The sequence below is a fragment of the Heterodontus francisci genome, chromosome 8 (genome assembly GCF_036365525.1).
Source record: "Heterodontus francisci isolate sHetFra1 chromosome 8, sHetFra1.hap1, whole genome shotgun sequence".
NCBI classification, from domain to species: Eukaryota; Metazoa; Chordata; class Chondrichthyes; order Heterodontiformes; family Heterodontidae; genus Heterodontus; species Heterodontus francisci.
In genome coordinates, this window is record NC_090378.1 from 124,373,861 (window position 1) to 124,399,815 (window position 25,955).

The 25,955-nt window shown below is 44.6% G+C and overlaps 1 long non-coding RNA gene across 1 annotated transcript in view; it reads right to left on the reverse strand.

Moving 5' to 3' along the window:
• LOC137373140 (uncharacterized) overlaps nt 1-24,857 on the reverse strand; it is a 34,847-nt gene extending 9,990 nt beyond the window's left edge. The window contains exon 1 of the long non-coding RNA XR_010975607.1: nt 24,534-24,857. This is a non-coding gene — a long non-coding RNA (uncharacterized lncRNA). The remainder of the gene's footprint in view (nt 1-24,533) is intronic.
• Between the last annotated feature and the right edge of the window lie 1,098 nt (nt 24,858-25,955).

A 25,955-nucleotide genomic window follows, 5' to 3' on the forward strand; every position in this document is an offset into this window, starting at 1 on the left:
GATATAGGAAAGATTCTGTCTGTTTAAAAAGCTGGTGTTAAATCTTTTGTTATAAGAATGTTAAATAACTTTTTCTTTAGTTTTTGGTTTTATTAGTCATTTGAAAAGGCGCCTGAAGAACAAGAAAAATGACGTAATTTACCTATCTTTTAAAATAAACACGTGCTATTCTGTTCTGTGTGTAGTTAATAAGTATTATAAGTTAATAAGTCTGAATTAAATTAATACTGTTAAGGTTAATTGACCTGTTAAGTTGAAAAACTGGAAATTTAATTTGTGGCCACAATGAACTTTCAAGTTTATTATGTCAAGTTTTGGAGGAGCCTTCAGTTCTGGACATAAGACTCGTTCATATAACATTGGCAGTTTTGGTTTTTAAATATTTATTGCAGTGAATTGGAATTTGGAATCATCTTTGTTATAAAAAAAAATCCTGGCATTAGAAACCTCTTACAAAAGATGCTAAAAATTTGAAAACAATTGCAGTTTGATCTAAAATGCTGTCTTTCCTGAAGGAGATGTTTTCCTTCGAAGTTGATAATGTTACTAATGATTTTGTTGTTTTCAAATCCTAAGGATAGAAAAAAAGTTTAAAATGGACAGTAGTTCTTTTCGATCAGAAAAGAAAGGTTACGTAAAGGTGACGCAGCTGAGAATGTTTTGCTCCGCCCCCTTGGAGACAAACAAAGAACTTAACCCTGCTGCAGCTTTTTGCATTGCTGAGAGTAAAATTTATACATATTGGACATTGTTAAATTTTAAATTTCTAAATTGACAGATACAAGTGTGCAAATTAACCCATTGGGCTCGGGGACAGAGCCACAATGGATTCTTTGTGGGTTTTTTTTTTAAAGCAGGTGACGGCAGGTTCCAAGGCCATGTGAGAACTGATGGCACAGCAAGAGATCCAGCAGCTTTGAGAATTTAAGAATTTAATTGCAGACATCAAATGCCATAGCATCTTTATCAATGAGACAAAGTGCTTGAGAAGGAGAGATAGTTGCAAGCACTTCTGTCTTTAATGTACAAAAAGTACAACCAAGTCTGGGCATAAGAAATTGGAATCAATAAACAAAATTTAATTGATATGAGTGGTTATTTAAAGCACTCAAAGGGAAATTTATCTGATATTTAAGAGGACAATCAAAGTTTTAGAAAATAAAAACAAAACAGTCTAAGTGGTTTACTGTGTTGGATATTAGCATTGGGTTCTTTAAGTTTACGTTCCAGGGACAACAGTTCACCTGGACGTGTCTCTCCCAGGGATTTTATAATAATTGATCGATATTCCACCTTCCTCCAGAAGGTCAGAGTGAAAGTTAAGCTGAAAAAGGCACAGATAATGAAGGAAAAGGTTTCTTATTTGGGAATAGTAGTAACACAGGGAAAGCATGAGATAGAGCAAAAGTGAGTGCAGACAATCCTCGAACTCCCCCTAGCGCAAGATATTAAAGTTCTAAAACAAAAGAGGACAGTTCCTATTCCAGGTTGTGAGATTAAACAGACAAAAAGCACCAACCCCCACGATTACCCCCACATCCGAATTACCGACGAGTAAGGTTACGACCCAGAAGTCACAAGTGACTGGTCTCCCTTGCCCTGCCTTAACTGCAGGACCAGAAAATGGATTTGCGATAATAAAAACTAATAAAATTGTATATGATAATATAAAGCTTGAGTTGGTACCGGTATTATTGAATATCTCAGATTGGAGGCAAATTGATGCAGGACAGGTGCCAGTTTGGATCAATGACACCCAGTTGGAGGACTTAGCTAGTCACACAAATGATAAAATTACCAGGTGCCAACTCAGAAAACTTAAGGTATGGAAAGGTCAGGAGTGTGTAAATACAGGATCTATGAGTATTGGAGTAGTGTTGGGAATACCTGTAATTCTGAGATAAGTTAGGGATGCAAATATACAAAGTAGAAAATATAGGAGTGATGAGGGGAAAAGATTACATAAAATACTATGATATATTACCCTATGTTATGGAAATGTTATGGAAATTGGAAAAGAGGTAATTGGAACAACATTGTCCATTGTCTGAGTGTAGTCTGGAAAACCAGGTGGTCATATGTCCTCATCCTATAAATAAAATGGCAGAATCAAAATGTGGATTTAATGCCACTGTAAATTGCAACATGGAGACTAGGAAAGCATTGTCAGGGTTAACCCATGTGGCCTATATGGAAAAGGGGAGATATTGCTTAACCACCACAGTGAAGGAGTACCAGTATGGACATAAACGGACTTGGCTGGTGAGCAACAGTACATTTTGGTTCAACCCACAAATACCAACCCGAGTAGGGAAGATGGAGTTGGTAGAGATACATAAACAAAAGACAGAAACGATAACTGTGACAGAAAGTATTAAGGAGGATTTGACAAATTACCTGCGGGACTATGAATATACTATTCAGCCATTGCCCACAGGCTTGGGTAGAGAGAGACAGCAGCTAGAAGTCATTGCTGTAGTGTACTACAATCTGGAACAACAGTCGAAGATGCTACAAGATGAGATTGACGATATAAATGGCAGGAGGACTTATAGAACTGGGGGTCAGACGTGCAGATACACCCCTGGTTTAGAATTGGGTATCATGGTATTATATGTGACCTACTTAATTTGGCAACGTTCGAAATTAATTAGGCGATGTAAGAGGATGTATGAACACAGGTTGGACAGCTACCCGAAAAGCAATTAGTGTTCGAACTTGCTCTGTCAAAGGACGAACAATTAGTTATGCCATAAAAGGGTAATTGTATAACCTTTTCATATATACTTAAAATGAATTAATGAATGATCAACGTACTCTAAGAATGGAATTGTATTATGTTTGCACAATCGATTATGTAACAGTGATGCTTAAATGAAATTGTAATTGTACAAGTGTACCACCTTTTATGTTGTAAACAAGTAATTGAAGCCCCTGCAAAACTTATGCCTTTACAGAGTTCCCGCAGGCCCCTCTTGTGGCACAAGCAGGCAACGTATTGAGTGCGACCCCTCCGGGTGTTGAAGGCTGTTTCTAGACAAATAGAGACCATCAAAGGCACCTAGGTGGGATCAAGGGAAGGATTCTTAAAAGTGTTTTGAAGAATCAATGGGGGGACTGTGAGAACAGAATTTTATGGGGACATTTAAGATGAAATAATTATAATCAATCATGTATTGCTAACAAGCTAGCTTCAGTGCTGCAGGGAGGGACAGCTTATCAGAAATGACTTCATAACTTCAGGGCTGCAGAGGCAACTTGGCCTTGCAGCTGGTACAGCGCAATAGCAGAGAGAGACATTGTGCTTCAGCAACACTCTTCTTATCTCATCACCCAGACATGACACATTCCTAAGGAACAGTTAGTGTGAGAAACATACTGACCAGGCAAACCCACGCCCCTTGTCCGAGGGTAGCTCAGCCTAACGTTCCCAGGGAGATAGGGGAATAAGAAACTGCTTGAGGAGAGGATGACAAGACAGTAAGTACCCCAATTAGACCCTGAGAACTATCCTTCTGATTCCGAGCCTCCACCGCCGGATAATCCCCCAGGACCTGCTCCTTTGATCTTATGATCAAAAACGAGGGATTGTGGTGGCAGTTTTGCTGACCTTGGGGTCTACAGCTCTTTGCTTTAACGACTCGTTTGTCTGCAGCAACCTGCTAAGCAAAACCGCAACCCACACAGACGTTATCAACGGGCGAATGTGGTATCTGGAGTACGCACTAACTTAAGGAAAATAATAGCTTGTTATATACAGCCTTATGCGAAGCTGACCTCGGATTCTACATGGTGTATAGTCACGAAGGCCGTCCTGTGTCTATCTTGTAGTTTTGTAACTAATTGGGAAACTGTCAGCTCGGCATCTGTTGTACTATATAAATCCGCGGAGATCTGGAGCGCTTTGGAGTAGCACCGGACCGTGATTAGGAAAGGTGTGCTCCCCATGATATCATGCAATAAAATTTGTTAATGCTCAAGGTCTGAGTCCGGAGAATTTCTTCGACAATCAAATTTCTTCAACAGGTGTGCTTTGGTCTAGATTTCCATGTTTTATACAATGGAGGCATTTTATTGGTGCTAGAATAATGGAATTCTGTGTTGGTGTTCCTATAATGGTGGAGTAGTTCCCAGACTTTCAATGAATTAATTTGGCATGTTCTGTTGTGTTAAGAAACAAAATTGTATTGTTGGCTGATTTTGCTGCTTCATGACATCCTGAAACATTTTATAACTAATGGATTGCTTTCAAATCGCAGCCATTTATGTAGGCAGATGTGGCTGTCAATTTGTGTCGGCTTGAATTATATGCTGAACTCCATACAGAGGATTCAACCCACAAAAAAATGCTACCAACAGTCCCAAACTGACATTAAGACAACATCATTGTTTGTAAAACTGAGCTCTTAATCTGTGATCTATCATCCCAATAAATTTAAAAATAGTAAATGCAAGAAAAGTTACTGCCCTTAGAAAGGACTCACTATTGTCTCGTTAAAAATCTTCAGCACAATAAATACTAAAAGTAGAACTGAGATTACTACCCTCCAGTGTTAGAATTAGCAGATATCCAAACAATCCTAAAGTGGAATCATTAAATGCAAATTTGTTTTTGTTCAGTAATGTATGACATAATATTAGTATTTACAGACCTCTGAGCTCAGACATCCTCATCCAGAGGATTGAAGTTGATAGCTGCAGTGGCGATCCATGTGACACATCCTGCTCCATATGGAAATGAGGCAATGAATTTATTAGGTAGTGAAGGTAACCCATGACAGGTGATGTAGGTGAGTTCTCAGCATTTCCACAATGAGTACATACCCATCATCTATGTTCGTAGTGGGGCTCGCCAAGAGTTACAATTACAAATTAAGATAAAGGTTATTTTTTCAATCCTCAGGCTAGGCCTGGCTGTATTCAGGTTTTTATCTATGTATTGGATATTTCTCTGCTATAAATTCTTTTAAACATTTGATGAGTAGAATTTCATAAACAGAATTAAATATTCAGACAATTAGGCTCGATTGACCTGCAAAAGACTTGAAGAACAATTCTTTTCAATAAAAATGGCAAACACCCTCTCTGGTTATTGAAATAATGGAATGAAGTGGTTTAGAAAACATCAGACTTTCATTGGCAGGCCATTAATTGTTGAAACGACCATTCTCTTGAATGACACCACCTTAATTTTTTTTGAATACATGCAATTTGCAACAGGCAGAGCATTCAGTTCATAAAGCAGTGAGTTGGTTTGGACCTTGTAGAGATTAGGTGAAACGAAGGAATGAAGAATTATGAACCAAAAATAGTCTGGAAGAGGACAGAAATGTGGCGGTGTAGATGCCTCATTTATAAAAGGTGGCTAAAACAGCGAGAGCTGAGAACACAAATATTTCTCAGTGAAGGACTGAAATGTAAATTAAACTCACTACAGCTAAGGCAGATTCCACATGTTTTGCATCTATTTACAGTTGCTTGTCATGAAATATATTGCATGGTAAGGACCAATAGTCTTGTGACTGAAACTGACTCAAGTAAATTTCATATACTGGATGGACTCCTGAAGATTTCACCTGCTTGAGATTTCCAAATTGGTAACACGAGGATCGCTGTACTGCAGGCAAGATTGTGAACTGTAAAATACATCTTTCCAGTCTCTAACTGGAGTTCAGAATTGTTATGAATGATCAGCAGTATTCTGCTACAGATTTATTATGTGCTAGAAGCTCAGTGCTGAGGAAGATGAAATTGGAATATAAACCTGAATCTTCTTGATTTTTGTCTAATTCCAGATACATGGTGTTGAATTTTCAATTGCCTCTGAGGCACATACAGGTGCAGGCGGCATTGAAAATAGCATGCTCGATGGCATCACTAGATCACAACATCTCTGGAACGCAACATGATTTTCAAAGGGAGGGCTGGAGGAGAGCAGGCAACCCTCAAATTAACTGACTGTTGAGCTCATTGTGAAGCTCATTAACAAGCTTTTGAGCAGCTGTTTTAGATTTTCAATTGGGGGGCATGGGGAAAACTGAGGGTCTGAGATATGTTAGGGTGCAGTTGTCATGAACACAACGGGGAGTCTCGAATGCTAATAGAGTGCTAATGGTCAACAAATTTAAGATGGAGATTTATGCTTGGCTTTTCAACCAGTGGCACAGAGTTGCCATCGCTGGTACCGAGGGGCTTGCATTTGTGAGCAGAGTGGTTGGACTTCTGAGAGGGACGTGAGGTTTCTGGCATCAACTGGGCATCAGAGGTTGTTAGAGGAAGCCTGGTGAATGAATAAGTTGTAGCTGATGGAGTTGTGATGGGAACAGGCTACTCTGACACTGGACAATGTAACGAGGAGGAGTTTCAGCAGGATGCATCCTCCTGGTCTGGAGGAGGCCAGAGGAGCTGCAGTGGGAAGAAGGCACTACCCAAGACATCAGCAGTACCTCGCAAGAGTCAGCCGGCTGCAAATGACAGAGTGCCAGTACTGTAGGAAGCTGCGTCTATCCAGGTAGATGGATGTTTGCACTCTGGTCCACAATGACCTGAGACTTCACGGCCCCCATGGCAGACCCCTACCTGAATTCCTCAAACTATTATTCATCTGGGTCTTTCAAACGATCAGCTGTGCAGCTGGAGGCATCTCATCATGCTATCAGGCAGGACATGGATGCCCTATTCTGGGGGCTGGTGTAGTGGTGGCGGTGGGAGAGACATCACATGCATTTTGAGACAGATGGGCCAACGCAGGCAAAGAGGACATTAGGGTTTGGTGCCATCTATGGATTCTTCAGATCCAGTGGGTCATCGATTGCACCCATAACACTATCAAGGCACCAACCAGCCAGCCAGCCAGATGCCTGAACAGAAATGTCTTCCACTCAATGAATGTCCAGATAGTCTATGACCACAGAAAATGCATCTTTCAGGTCTGCGCCTGGTTCCCAGGCAGGTGTCATGATGTCTTCATTCTTCCAGAGTCCCAGGTGCCATACCTCTCAAACCAACATCCAGGCTCTGTGGGTGGCTGCTGGGAGATAAGGGTTTTAACTTCCGAAAAGGTTGTGCCTATTGTGTGCACACTTTTAAGAGGTGTGGCTATGTTATCATGCCAGCAGAATAAGAGTTGTGATGCAACACAGCATGTGACTTCTGGGTTGGGACAGACTTAAGTAACAGGACAGTGAAGACCTGTGTGTACATGCAGAACATTCCTCAAATAAAGAATCCATGTTACTGCACTGCTGATCCCATCTTGAGTGGTCAGTGCTTTGAGCACAGTAGCATAGAGGCGAAGAGAACATGCAACAACTCCTGCGCCCATTCAGAACCCAGCCACGGATGCAGAGAGGCACTACAACCAAAACCATTTCCTGGCATGAACCTGCATTGAACAGACTATTGTTACCTTGAAGATGCGCTTCCGTTACCTTGACCACTCCGGTGGTGCCCTCAAGTATGAACCAGCCAGGTAGAGGCCTGCTCAGATTGGGAAAAAGGAACCCGACCCGAACCCAACCCAAGTCCCCCCGATTTAGCCCCAGGCCCGACCCGACTCGAACCTGACCTGACCATCCCCTTACTTACCATCCTGACACCGAACCTGCAAGAAGCTGCAGTACAAGTGCGATGACGTCATCGTGACATCACTCGCTCACTGCGCAGACTCAGTTTCATCCCAGACTCCCAGTTCAGGTAAGTTTTTTAATTTCAGTACTTAACAGCAGAGCATTTACCATGTGTGTCCGGCCCAACCCGACCTGACTCGACCTGAACTCAGCCCTACCCGACCAGAGTCTGAAAGACGGACCCTGAAGATGGGCCCGGCCCAACCCGAACCCCACACATGTTGTCGGGTCCCGTTGGGTTCGGGTCAGGTAGCAGGCCTCTACAGCCGGGGGGGTCTCATATGGTGGTCATTTGCCGTGCGCTGACAATATGAGAATACAAAAAAACCTGAGCTGGATGAAGAGAAGCTGGAACGCCACTCTTCCCCAGTGGAGATGATGAGGATGAGCAGAACGATAAAGGGGGAGCTCCAGAGGAGCCTGGCGCCCAGGCATTGGAGGAAGACCATCCCAGGTCTCACAGCAATTGGAGGCTTGCATGGCTGCAAGGGCCATGCTAATTCAGCAATGTTTCACTTGAGTTGCTCTCAGCCTTTTGCCAGATGACTTTGTAACTCACCTTCCATCAGAGAGAAATTATAGAACATACAGACACATCTGAATAATACCATTGCTCCCCAAACAGATTGTTATTGATGGAGACCCCATTTTCAATCTCCCACTACACAGACTGTGGCACTGCAGAAAACCCAGCCCCACTGACCACTGTCCCTTAACTCCATGACCTTTTTGACATCAAGCAATAACAACATGCAAGTCTGATCGTAGGCATAAGCAATTATTATCAAACAAAAAGTTAATGAACATATGACATGAAATAAAAAGGATGGGAGCTAAAAAAGATGGAATAGGCTCAGTGACAGGAAACAAAGAGTAATGGTTAAGGGATGTTTTTCGGGCTGGAGAAAGGTTTGCAGTGGAGTTCCCCAGGGGTCAGTGTTGTGACCCTTGATTTTCCTGATATATATTAATGAACAAGGCCTTGAAGTACAGGGAACAATTCCAAAGTCTGCAGATGATACAAATCATGGAAGCATTGTGAACTATGAAGAGGATGGTGTAGAACTGCAAAAGGATATAGACAAGTTCGTGGAATGGGCAGATAGGTGGCAGATGAAGTTCAATACAGAGAAATGTGAAATGATTCATTTTGGTAGGAAGAACATGGAGACACAATATAAAATAAAGGGTATAATTCTAAAGGGGGTGCAGGAGCAGAGGGACCTAGGTGTATATGTGCATAAGTCACTGAAGGTGGCAGGACAGGTCGAAAGAGCGGTTAATAAACCATACGGTATCCTGGGTTTTATTAATAGGGGCACCGAGTGCAAGAGCAAGGAAGTTACGTTGAACTTGTATAAGACACTAGTTCGGCCTCAGCTAGAGTACTGCATCCACTTCTGGGCGCCACACTTCTGAGCGCATTGGAGAGAAGACAGAAAAGTTTCACAAGAATGATTCCTGGGATGAGGAATTTCAATTTTGAAGACTGATTGGAGAAGTTGGGACTGTTTTCCCTGGAGAAGAGAAGGCTGAGAGGAGACTTGATAGAGGTATTCAAAATCATGAGGAGTCCAGACAGGGTAGATAGGGGAAAACTGTTCCTACTTGTGAAAGGATGGAGAATGAGGTGGATCGGATTTAAAGTAATGGGGAAGAGAAGAAAAGACAACGAGGAGAAACTTTTTCACACAGCGAGTGGTTGAGATCTGGAATGCGCTGCCTAAGAGTGTGATGGAGGCAGGTTCAATTGAAGCATTCAAAAGGGAATTAGACTGTTATATGAAAAGGAAGAATGTGCAGGGTTACGGGGAGAAGATGGGGAAATGGCTCTAGGTGAATTTCACTTTCGGAGAGCCGGTGCCGACACAATGGGTCAAATGCTCTCCTTCTGCACTGTAACAATTCTGTGAAACTGAGAAAACATCACTCACGTGACCCATTAAGTGCATCTTCCAGTCTGGCAGCTTGCGTTCTCGTCCACTACAGGATGCTCCCGCTGTGGCTGAGGGTGAGGTGGGGGGGAGCCTGCTCCCTTGCCTCTGCTCATGGCTGAGATGCCTGTGGCTTCCGTTCTCATTGTGGAGATGCCTGTGGGGTTCCTCGATAAGCTGCTGGGCCTCTATCCTTGCATGGGTAGCCTCTGTCACAGGGCCTTGCAGCATGGATGGTTTCTCAGGTCAGAGGGACGAGAAGGTGAGGGATGATGCCAGCACCCCTGAGAGGTAGCCCCCTCATCAGCTTCTTCGACTGCCTCAGCCCTTCCAGTGCACTTGCATGATGGATAAGGCCACCAGGTGAACGCAGCTGGCATCCACCGCCAAGCTTTCCTGCGCCATCAGCAACAGTGAGAAGTCAATGATACAGAGTGTGTCACTCCTTCTGTACATGTCAGCACCCTGCTCCTGCACCCACTCAGAGTAGTGCTGCATTATGGCTCTCCAAGAGGTTGGCACTCTCTCACAGGTGGAGCTCATGCACTCAAAACCCCAAGTAATAATAGGTACACAATGTGCTGCATGGATTCCTCCATCATCTGCTCCAGAAAAACCGGCCTTGTTTCTAACACCCAAGGCCCAGCATCTTCACCCAGCGGAGCTTGACTGTGTCTGTGCTCCATCCCCTGATGGGGATTGCCCACAGCTGACTCTGCCTCAATATCCTCCTACTGCTCATCGTGATGTGCAGTTCACCCAGTGCTCCATGTTCTAAGCTAAACTGAACCCACCAGGGTGTGTGTGTGTCTGTGGGTCGAAGGTGCAGAGGAATGATGTGACGGTGCACCTGGAACATCTCTCCCTGCCGGAGGAGGGGCAGCGCCAACATTCTGCTCCCCCTCCACTACTGGCCCTGTGGGATGCACAAGATGGTGATGAGAACTCAGGCTAGTCGGCAGGGACCTGAGCACAACCAAACCCATAGATTATAGCAGTTGTGAAGCCACAGCACGCACCTGTCCAAGACTTCTCCCTTGAATGATGTGCTCTCTTCTACAGGATAATGAGGGAAAGATTTATGAGTCGGCTACCCTCCCTCACCTATTCCAGAATGACATCCACATGAGAAGTCAGCCTCCTCAGTGATGCCCCCTTTACAATCATCCCATATTCAACTGGCCACTTGATCTGAAAAAGATAGGGAGAACTATAGACTCTCAGTCTGCTCAGCTCATGTGGAATACTGGTGCTTACAGATAGAGACTTGTCACCCGGGTGTCACTGGCCACTCACCTTTCCAGACCTTATTAAATCATTGAATCGCTTTCTGCACTGGACTCCTAATCCTTCTGGTGACTCCCCGGCTGCTGACCTCAGTCACCACCTCCATCCATGCCCTCTGTTTCTCGAGGTGGATTTCTTCTTCTGGATGCCAGGAACAAAACATCTCTCATGTCGGACACTGCATCAGTTAAACCTCAAGGGAGGCATTTAAAAATCGTGCTGATGTCCGGGGACGCCTGCCAGTGCCAGCACTGATCCTCAAGGTCCCTGCTGGTCCATTGCTTCAATGAATGGCAAGCCGTTCGCCTTTACAAAAGGCCCTCTGTTACTGGGTCCGGCCTCCAGGCCACTCCGGCGCCACTAACTGGATGGCAAACTCACCCACTGGCCCAATTAGGCCCTTTCTCTTTACAGCTGTTGCAAAGAAATAGAAGGAATTAAAAAAAACTTGGATTGAGATGCGAAGATGGAAGTCCTTTGTTTTGGTGAGGTGTCCCAAAGTCGAATAGGTGGCTGCCACTAGGAATCTTTCCCGGTGCTGCTGATGAACAGTCTGCTTGGATAGGCAAAGAATTTCAACTCTCCAAGGCTTTACATGGTGTTTCAGCAGGTGTGCAGTATCAGGGGGTTCAGTTCTAACATATTCAATGCGAAGTCCTTTTAAAGATGCAAGCTTGCTACAAACATCCAGGATGTCTTCAGGAGGCAAGAGTACAACTTCATACAGGTATCAGGCAGCCCCCACCTGCCAACAATGAGGCACATTGGTTTTGTCATATATACATTGATTTTGAACTGTTGCTGGAATGCGGAAATGACTTGAACAGATCAGCCGTGACTGGAAAGGACATTTGCATACAAACAGACAGTGCTTGTGTCAACAAAGGACCATTTCCTGACACATTTAACCCACAATGGATGTTGATCACGAGACAGTGATGGGGTGGGGAAGCGCATCCCAGGGCCTACTGGGATGATGCAATCCACAGGGGCCAGGACTGGTTGGACCAGCTGATCACATGACTAACTGGCTGTTCCAGGGTTTTTTGAACTAACCACAGATAGTTTGAACTCAGAATGTCCGTTTGCTCCTGGACTAAGAAGATCTCTCCTGTTTGCTCCCATCTCTTTCTCACAAGTCTCTGAATCCACTGAAGACACATAACCCCCAAGAGAGAAAAGTCTTCTACAGCGCACAAGTTTTAAGAGGAGTACTGGGCCCCAACGAAAAGCAAGACCTACCTACAATCAAGGATGCTACAGTGAGCTGAAAGAACCATAAGAAAAACTCTTCATATATAGCCTCAAACATTTCCACTTTATTTTTCTTCTCTTTTTACATGTGTGTATCGCGTATACATGCTAGCGTGGACACGTCGTGTATCTGTAAGCTTCAACCAAATTAAAGTTTAAATTTAATAAATTTCAACCTTTCTCCTTTAAACCTAAGAAACCTGTTTGTGCTGGTTTCTTTGCCTTATAATTTGAAAGTAGTGAACATGGATTCACCAAGGGGGAGCTAAAAACATGGTGTGTTTAAAATTAAACCCTGTTACGTTAAGATCAGGTGAAGGCTGAGAGGGATCCCGAGACACCTTTCTTATCTGGTCGTAACACAGGCTTTTGCTTTTCAAGAGCAGGGATTCTTCAAAGACAGGTAACAGTGGTCTGGATTTTCTTCTGATCCTGGCATATCTTCTGATAAGTCGATATCCAACTGCTCCTTTTAGTCCAAAAACAGCTGATTTTTTACAGTTCAAAGTGAAACTAATTTTTTCCAGACAAGTCCCATGATAATTAAATTCTGTCTTGTCAAAACACAAAAATAGCTCTCAAGTCAAATACCCTAATGTTGAATTGAAATCATATATTTTCCAGTAAAAACTTGTTTATTGGTCCACCTTTAAAAAAAAACACCCATAGTTCAACCTCTTCAGTTTTAAAATATAGATTCCAAGTTTTAACAAAACCTACAGAAACTCTCACAATACCTCCACCCTTGACTAAATGAAATGCCATTTTTGAATGCCTTTCATTGAAATGTATAAAAAAACAGAAGTTGAAAACATTCTAAAACACATTTTCCACACACATCCCCCATTCCCGATTTACTTGTGGTTAATACAATTACGTTTTGTGCCATCTTTGCTCATATAACTCAGTTAGATTTGTGATAAAGCACCGACAATAACATTATTTTTGCACGAAATTTAGACAATCTTTAAGTGATAGGGCTGCAACAGTAAACTCCAATGGAATATTCTGACATTCTGGGTTATAAATTCTCCACAAAGGTTAGTGGGTTATGATCAGTACATGCCAGCGTTTCTCTGGAATCATGGCAAATGCAGATTTCGAAATGTTTAAGAGCCAATAATAGACCCAACATTTATTTTTCCATGGTGGAATATCTTTTTTGATGTTGATTTATTTTTTTGAAAAGTATCCCACTGGTCGTTCTATGCCCAATTGATCATCTTGTAACAGGACTGCACCAACCCCCTGGTCACTAGCATTAATTGCTACCTTGAAAGGCTTCGTGAAATTTGGAGCAGCCAACACTGGTTCATTAAAGTGGCCTTGAGCTTTTCAAAAGATGCCTGGCACTCCCCTGACCACCCTACTTTGGTTTTCTTTTTCTGTAGCAAATCTATTAATGGAGCAGCTACAGTGCTGAAATTTGGTACAAACTTCCAGTAGAAACCACACATCCCCAAAAACCTCTTGGTTTCTTGCTTAGACTTAGGGGTAGTGAACTCCACCAAGGCTTGTACTTTCACCTTTCTTGGCAACACTTGTCTTTGTCTAACTATATCCCAAGGTAGGTCACTCTCACTTTTGTGAATTCACTTCCAGCCAAATTTACCACTAAAATGAGCTTCTTGTAACTTTTTTAAACCGAGTTTCTAGCTGTTTTAAGTGTTCCTTCCAAGAATAGACTGTATACCAGCACATCATCAGAATTAACTATAGTTAGGAACACTGACTACCACTTGTCTCATTAGTCTCTCAAAGGTTGCCAAAGCATTTTTTAGCCCGAATAGTATCACTCGGCACTGGGAAAGATCGTCTGGTGTGACAAAAGCTGATATTTCTTTAGCTTGGGGTGTTAAAGGAACTTGCCAGTATCCCTTTAACAAATCTATATTTGTATGTTAAGATGCCTCTGCTTGTTAAAAAAAGGTCTTTGATCTGGGTTCTTTGTTGTCCTGGTAACCAAGACCCTTGTCTTTAAGTGGAGTTGATGTAAGGTCACCTGATTTCTCGAATTCCATTTTAAGCAACATTAAAACCAGTTTTTAAAACAGTCATGCTACAAAGTCCAGCGTTCAAAACAAGCCTCACACACTCCTCCATTCACCACCACCCTTCACTCACGTAACAAAATTCTCGATCAAGGACTCCTACCTTTCATAAACTTCACCTCACCCTCACACACAGTTTCAAGCCTCACATTCACACCTGACAGCTTGCACACACTGCCAGGTATTCATCAATGACAGGTACATTGCACCACACTCACTGAAACATTTCCCTCTCTCTTGCATGACAAGGTGGTGGTATAACTAGACTGCAGCAGCTAACCGGCGGGTGTAGGCTCGGCTGTTTGTCCCCACCTTGATGGAGGAGACAGTGCTTGCAATTATTGGAGTAGCCGTAACTAATATCATGGCCAGAGATGGGGCTGAAATAATAGCAGATGTTCCCACTTAATCCACCTTCAGACATCCCACTTCCCCCTCATCCCACAATCTCTTCTGATTTACAAGTCACAGATAGGGTAAATATGCACCACTTGCTTTCCTTCTCAATCTCCTACCCTTGTGCCTTTCTCCTTTCAGCTACCCAAGAACGGTCACCTGGCCAGACAATGTTATGGGCGTGTCAAGTCCAAGAGCAGCAAGAAACTGATGACAATGAAATATTGTCACTCAATATCACATTCGCAGCCACTAACTCAGATATTGATCAGAGGTGAGATCTGCATGTGGTGAGACACCAGCCACAAGGGAAAGGATAGCACAAGTACCAATGCGCTGTCGGGCAAGGTCACATACGAGTTCTGTTGCAGAGGACTCAGATGAGGACTTTGATGGGGCAGAGTACAGACAAAGGCTGTTGGTTCAGCACAATGAAATACTTGGTGCCTTTTCAGGCCCGTCAGAAAGCCTGCGGTCGCTAAAGGCCTGCTTGTGTCTGCAAATGAAACCCGACTCGAGCCAAACAGAACTACATCTGACCCGAGCACAACCTGAGTCCTTCGATTTTTTCCCGCGCCCGACCCGACCACCGGAATAAAGTTGTTTATATTAAAGAGGTTGTGCTCTACCTTGGATGAGATCGACACTGCACACCAGTGCGGAGTCCAAATGCACATACCCCACCTTGGCGTCCTGGCTGTCACTGTGTCCGACCCAGCCCGAGCCCGAATGCCGGATTCGGAAGAGCAACCCAACCCGACCCCGACATGTCATCAGGTTGGTTGGGTTCGGGTTGGGTAGCGGTCACGGTCAAGGAACACGGAGGAGCCGGTTCCAACTTGGCAACTTCCAGCACCCAATAACAGTGGATGTTAGAAGGAAATTTCTACTTATTTTTTATTCGTTCATGGGATGTGGGCATCGTTGGCTCGGCCAGCATTTATTGCCCATCCCTAAGTGCCCTTGAGAAGGTGGTGGTGAGCTTCCTTCTTGAAATGCTACAGTCTTTGGGGTGTAGGTACACCCACTGTGCTGTTAGGAAGGGAGTTCCAGGGTTTTGACCCAGTGACAGTGGAGGAACGGTGATATAGCTCCAAGTCAGGATGGTGTGTATCTTGGAGAAGAATTTGCAGGTGGTGGTGTTCCCATGCATCTGCTACCCTTGTCTTTCCAGGTTGCAGTTTTGGAATGTGTCAAAGGAGCCTTGGTGAGTTGCAGCAGTGCATCTTGCTGACACTGTGCGTTGGTGGTGAAGGGGGTGAATGTTGTTGTTGGTGGATGAGGTGCCAGTCAAGTGGGTTGCTTTGTCCTGGATGGTGTCGAGCTTCTTGAGTGTTGTTGGAGCTGCTCCCATCCAAGCAAGTGGAAAGTATTGCATCACACTCCTGACTTCTGCCTTGTAGTTGGTGGGCAGGCATTGGGGGGACAGGTCAGTTAATCGCCGCAGAACTCCCTGCCTCTGACCTGCTCTTGTAGCTGCAGTATTTATGTGGCTGATCCAGTTTTTTGTCAATGGTAACCCCAGGATGTCAATAGTGGGAGATTCAGTGATGGCAATGTCATTGAACACCAAAGGGAGATAGTTGGAGATGGTCATTGCCTGGCACTTAAGTGGCAAGTAACATTGGCACTAAACATCAGTCCAAGCCTGGATGTTGTGCAGGTCTTGCTGCATATGGACACGGTCTGCTTCAGTATCTGAGGAGATGCAAATGGTACTGAACACTGTGCAATCATCAGTGAACATCCCCACTTCTGACCTTATGATGGAAGAAAGGTCATTGATGAAGTAGCTGAAGATGGTTGGGCCTGGAGCACTACCCTGAGGAACTCCTGCAGTCTTGTTATGGAGCTGAGATGAAATGATCATCCAATAACCATCTTCTTTCATGCTAGGTATGACACCAACCAGCCAAGAGCTTTCCCCCCACCCGATTCCCATTGTCTTCAGTTTTGTTAGGGCTCCTTGATGCCATACTCGGTCAAATGCTGCCTTGATGTCAAGGGCAGTCACTCTCACCTCACCTCGTGTTCAGTTCTTTCGTCCATGTTTGAACCAAGGCTGTAATGAGGTCTGGAGCCGAGTGGTCCTGGCGGAACCCAAACTGAGCATCACTGAGCAGGTTATTGCGAAGCAAGTGCCGCTTGAAAGCACTACCGACGACACCTTCCGTCGCTTGACTGATGAGATGGTAATTGGCCGGGTTCCTCCTCCTGTGTTTTGTGTATAGGACATACGTGGGCAATTTTCCACATTGCCAGGTAGATGCCAGTGTTGTAGCCGTACTGGAAAAGTTTGGCTGGGGGCGCGGCAAGTTCTGGAGTTCAGGTCTTCAGTACTATTGCTGGAATGTTGTCAGGGCCCATAGCCTTTGCAGTATCCAGCGCCTGCAGCCATTTCTTCATATCCCGTGGAGTGAATCAAATTGGTTAAAGACTGGCATCTATGATGCTGGGGAATTCAGGAGGCCGAAATGGTTCATGGTCATGCAATTTTCAATAATGGCCCTTTTTTAACTTCTAGTTTGTTTCAGCCCCAGGTTTTATTGAAGAAGAATCCATGTTTATATAGCACCTATCATGGCTTCAGATACTCAAACTGCTAAAAATATAAGGGATCTCCCATTTAAGATGGGGGTGAGGTGAATTTTTTTCTCTGAGGGTTGTTAATCCGTGGAATTCACTTCTTCAGAGAGCAGTTCAGGCAGGGTCATTGAATATATTCAGGATAAAGTTAGATAGATTTTTGATAGACAAAGGAGGCAAGTGTTATGAAGGGCAGACAGGAAAGCAGAGGTGTGGCCACATTCAATCAGCCATGATCTTATCAAATGACCTACTTCTGCTCCTAATTTCATGTATGTTCCTTTGTACGTATGTATGTCTTTTCACCATTGACACTCCACCAGTGCCCTTGCTGTTGCCTGTCCGTCAGCCAGCCCAGATTGCCACTTCCCATACTGAGATAGTGCAGTGTGAAACTGGGCCTTCTAGATTCAGATACTCGAGAGTGTCCTCCAAGGCCATCTGCAGTCTCCCCCAGTCAAGGTTGCAGCCACATTGGGAGCACTGCATAGGAGCACTGGGACAGTCTAAGCACCTGCAATACAGGCACCAAAGGAATGCACAAGGGTGATCACTTGACTTTTGTTTGGAATATTAGATGTTTTGCTTGATAAGGTCAGTTTGCAATGGTTCTGTGGTGGCTTTTATTTCCTCATTGCTTCCAAGAGGACACAGATGGTCACTAAGGTGTGGGAGTGTTGGTGAATGGGGAATTGGGATTATGCTCACTGGTACCTCAGTCCATGAGGTGATAACAGACAGCCTGGCTGGAAAGGGGATGTGTTTGCCTCCTGCCTTCCTCCTCCTCAGTCGCTCGCCTGATCCCTGGTGGAAAGGGCTGTGCCCTCATGATGTTGAGGTTGTACAGGATACAGCAGACCATGACTAATCGTGACACATGCTACAACGAGGGCTCCTCCAAAGTGGTCCAGGCAGCGGAGCCACTTCTTGAAGAACCCAATCACTTTATGACGTTTCAGATAGCAAACATGGCTTTTCTTTATATGCAGGCTGCCCATAGTGATAGGTGATTCAATAGACAGGGGAACAGACAGACGTTTCTGGAGCCGCAGACGTGAATCCAGGATGGGTTGTTGCCTCCCTTGTGCCAAGGTCAAGGATGTCACTGAGCGGCTGCAGGGCATCCTGAAGGGGGAGGGGGAACAGCCAGCCGTCATGCTCCACATTGGAACCAACAACATAGGTAGAAAAAGGGATGTGGTCCTGCAGTCAGAATTTAGGGAGCTAGATAAGAAATTAGAAAACTGGACCGCAAAAGTAATAATCTCCGGATTACTCCCAGTGCCATGCATAAGTGAGTACAGAATAGAAGGATAAGACAAATGAATGTGTGGCTGGAGAGATGCTGCATGAGGGAGGGTTTTAGATTCCTGGGACATTGGGACCGGCTCTGGGGAAAGATGGGACCTGAACATGCCGGAGGGGTTGCACCTGAAAAGAGCCGGGACGGAGTTCCTTGAGGGATGTTTTGCTAGTCATGTTGGGGTGGGTTTAAACTAGTTTGGCAGGGGAATGGGGACCTGAGGGTAGACTCAACTGGGACAAAATCAGAAATGAAGGCTGAAAATTAATGGACGAGTCTGGAAGACAGAGGAAACAAAGGTGAGAAAATAAAAAAGAGTTTTGCAGTGCTCAGGGGTATCTATTTTAATGCAAGCAGTATAGAAAATAAAGCTGATGGCACAGATAAACACATGGTAGTAAGATATCCTAGCTATTACAGAAACTGCTATGCCTATGCTGGGACGAGGGAGCAGTACCCCAGGACATGCGCGATGCCAATATCATCACCCTCTATAAAAACAAAGGTGATCGCGGTGACTGCAGCAACTACCGTGGAATCTCCCTGCTCAGCATAGTGGGGAAAGTCTTTGCTCGAGTCGCTCTAAACAGGCTCCAGAAGCTGGCCGAGCGCATCTACCCTGAGGCACAGTGTGACTTTCGTGCAGAGAGATCGACCGTTGACATGCTGTTCTCCCTTCATCAGATACAGGAGAAATGCCGTGAACAACAGATGCCCCTCTACATTGCTTTCACTGATCTCACCAAAGCCTTTGACCTCGTCAGCAGACGTGGTGTCTTCAGACTACTAGAAAAGATTGGATGCCCACCAAAGCTACGAAGTATCATCACCTTATTCCATGACAATATGAAAGGCACAATTCAACATGGTGACTCCTCATCGGAGCCCTTTCCTATCCTGAGTGACGTGAAACAGGGCTGCGTTCTTGCACCCACACTTTTTGGGATTTTCTTCTCCCTGCTGCTTTCACATGCGTTCAAGTCTTTTGAAGAAGGAATTTTCCTCCACACAAGATCAGGGGGCAGGTTGTTCAACCTTGCCTGTCTAACAGCGAAGTCCAAAGTACGGAAAGTCCTCATCAGGGAACTCCTCTTTGCTGACGATGCTGCTTTAACATCTCACACTGAAGAGTGCCTGCAGAGTCTCATCGACAGGTTTGCGGCTGCCTGCAATGAATTTGGCCTAACCATCAGCCTCAAGAAAACGAACATCATGGGGCAGGACGTCAGAAATGCTCCATCCATCAATATTGGCGACCACGCTCTGGGAGTGGTTCAAGAGTTCACCTACCTAGGCTCAACTATCACCAGTAACCTGTCTCTAGATGCAGAAATCAACAAGCCCATGGGAAAGGCTTCCACTGCTATGTCCAGAATGGCCAAGAGAGTGTGGGAAAATGGCACACTGACACGGAACACAAAAGTCCGAGTGTATCAGGCCTGTGTCCTCAGTACCTTGCTCTACAGCAGCGAGGTCTGGACAACGTATGTCAGCCAAGAGCGACATCTCAACTCATTCCATCTTCGCTGCCTCCGGAGAATACTTGGCATCAGGTGGCAGGACCGTATCTCCAACACAGAAGTCCTCGAGGCGGCCAACATCCCCAGCTTCTTCACACTACTGAGTCAGCGGCGCTTGAGATGGCTTGGCCATGTGAGCCGCATGGAAGATGGCAGGATCCCCAAAGACACATTGTACAGCGAGCTCACCACTGGTTTCAGACCCACCGGCCGTCCATGTCTCCGCTTTCAAGACGTCTGCAAACGCGACATGAAATCCTATGACATTGATCACAAGTCGTGGGAATCAGTTGCCAGCATTCGCCAGAGCTGGCGGGCAGCCATAAAGACGGGGCGAAAGTGTGGCGAGTCGAAGAGACTTAGTAGTTGGCAGGAAAAAAGACAGAGGTGCAAGGGGAGAGCCCACTGACCACCTCCAGGCGCTTATCCATTGTCTCTCGAGATAATGAGGCCAAAGAAAGGAAGACAGAAGCATGGCTTAAGGAGGGACAGGAATGGCATTTCAACGAGCCTGGTTACAGGATTTTCAGGTGCAATGGGGAGGAGGAATAAGAAAGGAGAGAAGTATCAATTTTGGTCAAGGAAACTATTACAGCTGTGAGGAGGGATGATATGTTGGAAGGTTCATCAAATGAAGCCATATGGATTCAGCTGAGGAACAAAAACAGGGCAATCATACTGCTGGAATGGAACTATAGACCCCCAAACAGTCAGAGGGAGATACAAGAGCAGATATGCAGGCAAGTCTCTGAGAAATGCAAGAACAATAGGGCAGTAATAGTAGGGGATTTTAACTACCCCAATATTAACTGGGATAGTTTTACTGTGAAAGGAATTGAGGGAGCAGAATTCTTGAGGTGCATTCAGGAGAACCTTTTTTGTCCAGTGTGTAGCAAGTCCAACAAGAGAGGGCGCAGTTTTAGACTTAGTTTTGGGATATGAAGATGGGCAGGTGGAAGGGGTGGCAGTGGGAGAGCATTTTGGTGGTAGTGATCATAATTCAGTCAGTTTTATAACTATGGAAAAGGACAGAGAAAGAAGAGGAGTTAGAGTTCTCAATTGGGGAAAGGACAATTTTACTAAACTGAGGAGTGATTTTGTGAAAGTGGACTGGAAACAGCTACTTGAAGGTAAATTAGTGTCAGAACAGTGGGAAGCATTCAAAGGGGAGATTCAAGGGGTTCAGAGTAAACATGTTACCACAAAGAAAAAAGGATGAGACGGCTAAAACTAGAGCCCTATGGATGTCAAGGGGCTTACAGGGTATAATAAGGCAGAAAAGGAAAGCTTATGTCCGACACCGAGAACTCAATACTATAGAAAGGCAAGAGAAGTACAGAAAGCGGAGGGGTGAAATCAAAAAGGAAATTAGGAAAGCAAAGCAAGGGCACGAAAGAATATTGGCAAGCAAAATCAAGGTGAACCCAAAGATAATTTATCAATACATTATGGGTAAGAGGATAACTAAGGAGAGAGTAGGACCCATAAAAGACCAAAAAGGTAACCTATGCGTAGGGGCAGAAAATGTTGGTATGGTTCTTAATGAATACTTTGCGTCTGTCTTCACAAAAGAGGGGGACGATGCAGATATTGCAGTTGAGGAGGAGTGTGAAGTATTGGATATGATAAACCGAGGGAGAGAGGAAGAATTAATGGGATTAGCATCCTTGAAAGTTGATAAATCACCAGGTCCAGATAAAATGTACTCTAGGCTGTGAAAAGAAGCAAGAGAGGAAATAGTAGAAGGCTTGACCATCATTTTCCAGTCCTCACTAGATACAGATGTCGCGTCGGAGAATTGGAGAACTGCTAACGTTGTACCTCCATTTAAAAACGGAGACAAGGATAGACTGAATACTTACAGCCAGTCAGTCTAACCTCAGCAGTGGGAAAACCATTGGAATGTATTCTGAGAGGCAGGATAAACTGTCACTTAGAGGGGCACAAATTAACCAAGGATAATCAGCATGGATTTGTTAAGGGAAGATCTTGTTTGACCAACTTGATCAAATTTTTTGAAGTAGTAACAAGGAAGATAGATAAGGGTGCTGCAGCTGGTGTGGTCTACATGGATTTTAGCAAGGCTTTTGACAAGGTCCCACATGGCAGACTGGTTAAAAAAATAAAGTCCTATGGGATCCAGGGAAATGCAACAAGGTGGATACCAAATTGGTACAGTGGCAGGAAACAAAGGGTAATTATTGACATGTTTTAGGTACTGAGGGCTGTTTCCAGTGATGTTCCGCAGGGCTCAGGACTGGGTCCCCTGCTTTTTGTGTCTATTAATAATTTGAACGTGAAGATAGGGGGCATAATCAAGAAGTTTGCAGACGACACAAAGATTTGCCATGTGGTAGATAGCGAGGAGGATAGACTCAAAAGGAGTCTGGATATACACCTCAAGTGCAGTAATCTGCAGGGCTACGGACCAAACGTTGGAAGGTGGGATTAGAATAGGTGGATTGTTTTTCGGCCGGCACAAAGACGATGGGCCAAGTGGCCTCTTTCTGTGCCTTAAACTTCGATGATTTTACGTGTGCATGGGACGCACACCAATGGCATAACCCAGGTGGTCAGTGGATAGCCCTGATGGCCCAGCAGCCATCCTCTGGTTTGACATGGTGGCTCAGCAGTTTGGCACAGAATAAAGACATCTTAACTGCTGCCAGGATACCAGCTATTTACCAACATGATCTACTGAGCATGGTTGCATCCCAACTGCACATTCAGAAAGTGGAACCCTTTATGATTGTGGTTCATCTCTGCATTTCGACACGACACTCACAAAGCAATGTGTGTGCAATAAATGGCACCTGCACCATAGGGATCCCAGCTATCCTGGTGAAGCTATGTGCATGCTTCGCTGCTTCTCTCTGGTCAGAGACAATGTAATGTACTCCCCTCTCCTGATATAAAGAGTGTCCATCACTTCACTCCTGCAGCAACCAACAGCCAAACTGGGAGATGTTAAGAAATGCTGCCTGCTTCAGTCTGAAAGTATCCTCACACAATGAAATTCAGGGCCATGGTCACCTTCAAAGCCACTAACAGCACCATTCTTGTCCTGCTCTGAGGCTGCAGGTCTGGTTGCAAGAGGTGGCAGACTTCCGTGAGCACCTCCTTTGTAAAGCAGAGACATCACACACACTGATCCTGGCTGAGGTTGAAGTAAGAAAAATGCTTCCAGAAGACCCCAGGTTGATAAGGCCTCCTACTGAGAGCCCTTCTTCCCCCTCCTCCTCTGCCCTCTTGCAGCAGCTTGTCTTCCTCCATGTTGCCTCTGCTCATTCTCCCAGTCATGCTGCAGACCAAGGAGGATGGAAACTTACTGAACCCATGACCGGGAGCCAGTGGTCTGATCAGAACCCTTGAAGTCAGAACCAAGACCTTCACCACGTGCAACACCAGTCCCCGTCGACTTCACCAACTTTAAATGGCAGTAAAAACTCACCTCTACAAACTCAGACAGAGCCAGTAGAAATCAGTCAGTAACTAACCTGAGCATAGGTGACAATCACTTTAAACAGAGCTGATGGGAGATTCCTTCCTGCTGCTAAACACATATTCAGCTGTGTGTTTAAGACAGGGCATTCCGCCAAGCAGCGAGGTTGGAAATGGCAGCGCTGGTGTCAAATCAGCATCACACACTGACTGACGTCATGATCTGCCTACTCTCCATACTTGTGGTGCATGCTTCTAACGCACACGCTATTGCCCTCATCAAAATGGTTTCTGGAAGAGGCTGTGCCAGAGGTGAGCATGGGTCGTGGTCACTTGTTTGGCAGCAAAACAGACCCTGTAGTGTGAAAACTACAGGCACTATGGAACCAAATTTCTGGCCAGTGTGAGCCAGGAGCACATGGATGAGGAGGACAGTACGATAAGCAACATGAATAAACAGCCTGTACAAAATACTGGAGCTGTTCTGTGAAACTTGCAGAATACATCTTTATTTTCTATCACTTCAAGCAGGAGCCTCGAACCGATGCACAAGTTGCCAAGTGCCATCCATTAGCAGCGATGAGCTTTCATTTTAGTTTATAAATATGGAGAGTTTTGAGCTGTCACTCTTTGAAAATAAACTCAGATGAATGTTTAAACAGGTTTGCAACTTGTTTCCCTCCCTGACATTTTCCCATTGCTTTACAACCGTTGCTACATCTTCTTGATGTTCCAATATAATCCAGGTCAGATAGGTCTTTATAGAATAGAGGATTCAGAGGAGCAGTGCTTGTCATGACATTTCACTGGAGTGGAAGTGAAGTTGTGCATTATCTATAGAATAAAGGTCTTACTGTAGAGGTGATGAGCGTCAAAAACTGAGTCAATATTGTAAATGACATAAGAGCTGTAAGTAAATTCTACTGAGAGCCTTGTGATAGAGACTATGTTATCATTTCCTACACATAACACATCCCTTCTAGAACTTTCAAGCCCTGAGTTTAACCGGAGGGACAGCCAGGAATCTCCTCACTCCGGGCCCGATGATTTTATCACCGGATTAGTATTTGGCAGAGGTTCTGCTCCTCCGGGCCCACAAAGATTCCACTGAAAACTTCAATCAAAATACTTGCCATGGCCTTTTCTGTCCACTCTGCTGACTCTCATTCGATCTGACTGTGGGCTTTGAGCCCTCACTGACCTCCTGATATTCTGAATGAATATTGTGCCCAGTTGCTCAGCCTAAACGACTGACACTGAACACGTCTGCGGCTCCGGCTCTGGGAAGCCTCCCTCTCAGTCACGTGGTCGGGCCCTTGAAGTGACCGTTAGTGGCCGGTCACGTGGGAACATTTAAACCGGCTGAGCACTGAAGCAAAGCGCTGGGCAGCTGTAAAATCAAATAGTGTCTGACAAAATAAACCTTACAGCTACCCTGCCTTCATTAAAAAGGCTGTTTGACTTTCCTGATCGATATTTGAGGAGGAAAAGAGGCTGGAAAGACACTTTTGTCATGATGATGTTGCAGGCTTGTGGCACAGTGCTGATGTGATCTACCTCAGAGTGTTAAAATAAAGCTCAGCCAACACTTTATCGGATGAAGACATTTAATTTCTCTTGTTCCATTTTAAAGGCACATTTTCTTGCATCAATTGCCTTGGTGAATGAGATTTCTGAAAATATTTGGAAGTCATCTAAAATATGGCTGTAAAGATTTAAAGGAGGGAACAAGCATTGAGTGAGATGGCTGTGCAAAGCAGACGACTCAGTTGGGATTATCCAGTGTCCTCCACTCCACATCGTGGTCGGCTCGCTGAACATTCTTTAACCATTCCCACAGTATCTCTGTTGTGTTATCAACGTTGTGGTCCATGTCAAGCCTGTGGAAAGATGCAGATAAAATCATCATTGGATAAATAAAGTCAACCGGAGTCTGCAGCCACACCCGACCTCACAGACAAAATGAAAAGAAGCTGAGCCAGTTGCTGCTGACTGCACTGCTTCAAAGGTCAGAAAGCTGGATGGGTTGGGGTGTTGGAGATCCAGATCATTGCTGAGTAGATTTGAGAGGAGAAAAAGCTTGCAATATGGTCTGATCTTCTAAAAGTAAAAGAAAAGTGCTCTCTTCATAATCTTAACACCGTTTTCGTCTTTGAGTCTTCAGAAATCTCACCGCAGCCAACATGTTGCATGTTCCTTGAACCTCTGTGTCTGTATAGACTGTACACAAAGACTGTCACTCAAGATGAGATCAGTAATGCAGTATTGTGGGTTCTTTGTTAATTACTGAGAGAGCAGCAAATACATTGAGATAGTAACTGTACACGTGTATCATCAAGACTGACCAACACTCAATCACATGTTGTGTTACATTATAACTCTTACATAACTAACATGATCTTGTAGCCACACATCTGAATGGTGTACACACACAACAGTTACCTGACAATCACACATGAATGATTCATTGTCGAAAATAAGTACAAAGAAATATTTAAAAAGAAAATGTTTTGATTTTGTTCATGGGATGTGGATGTTGCTGGCTGGCCAGCATT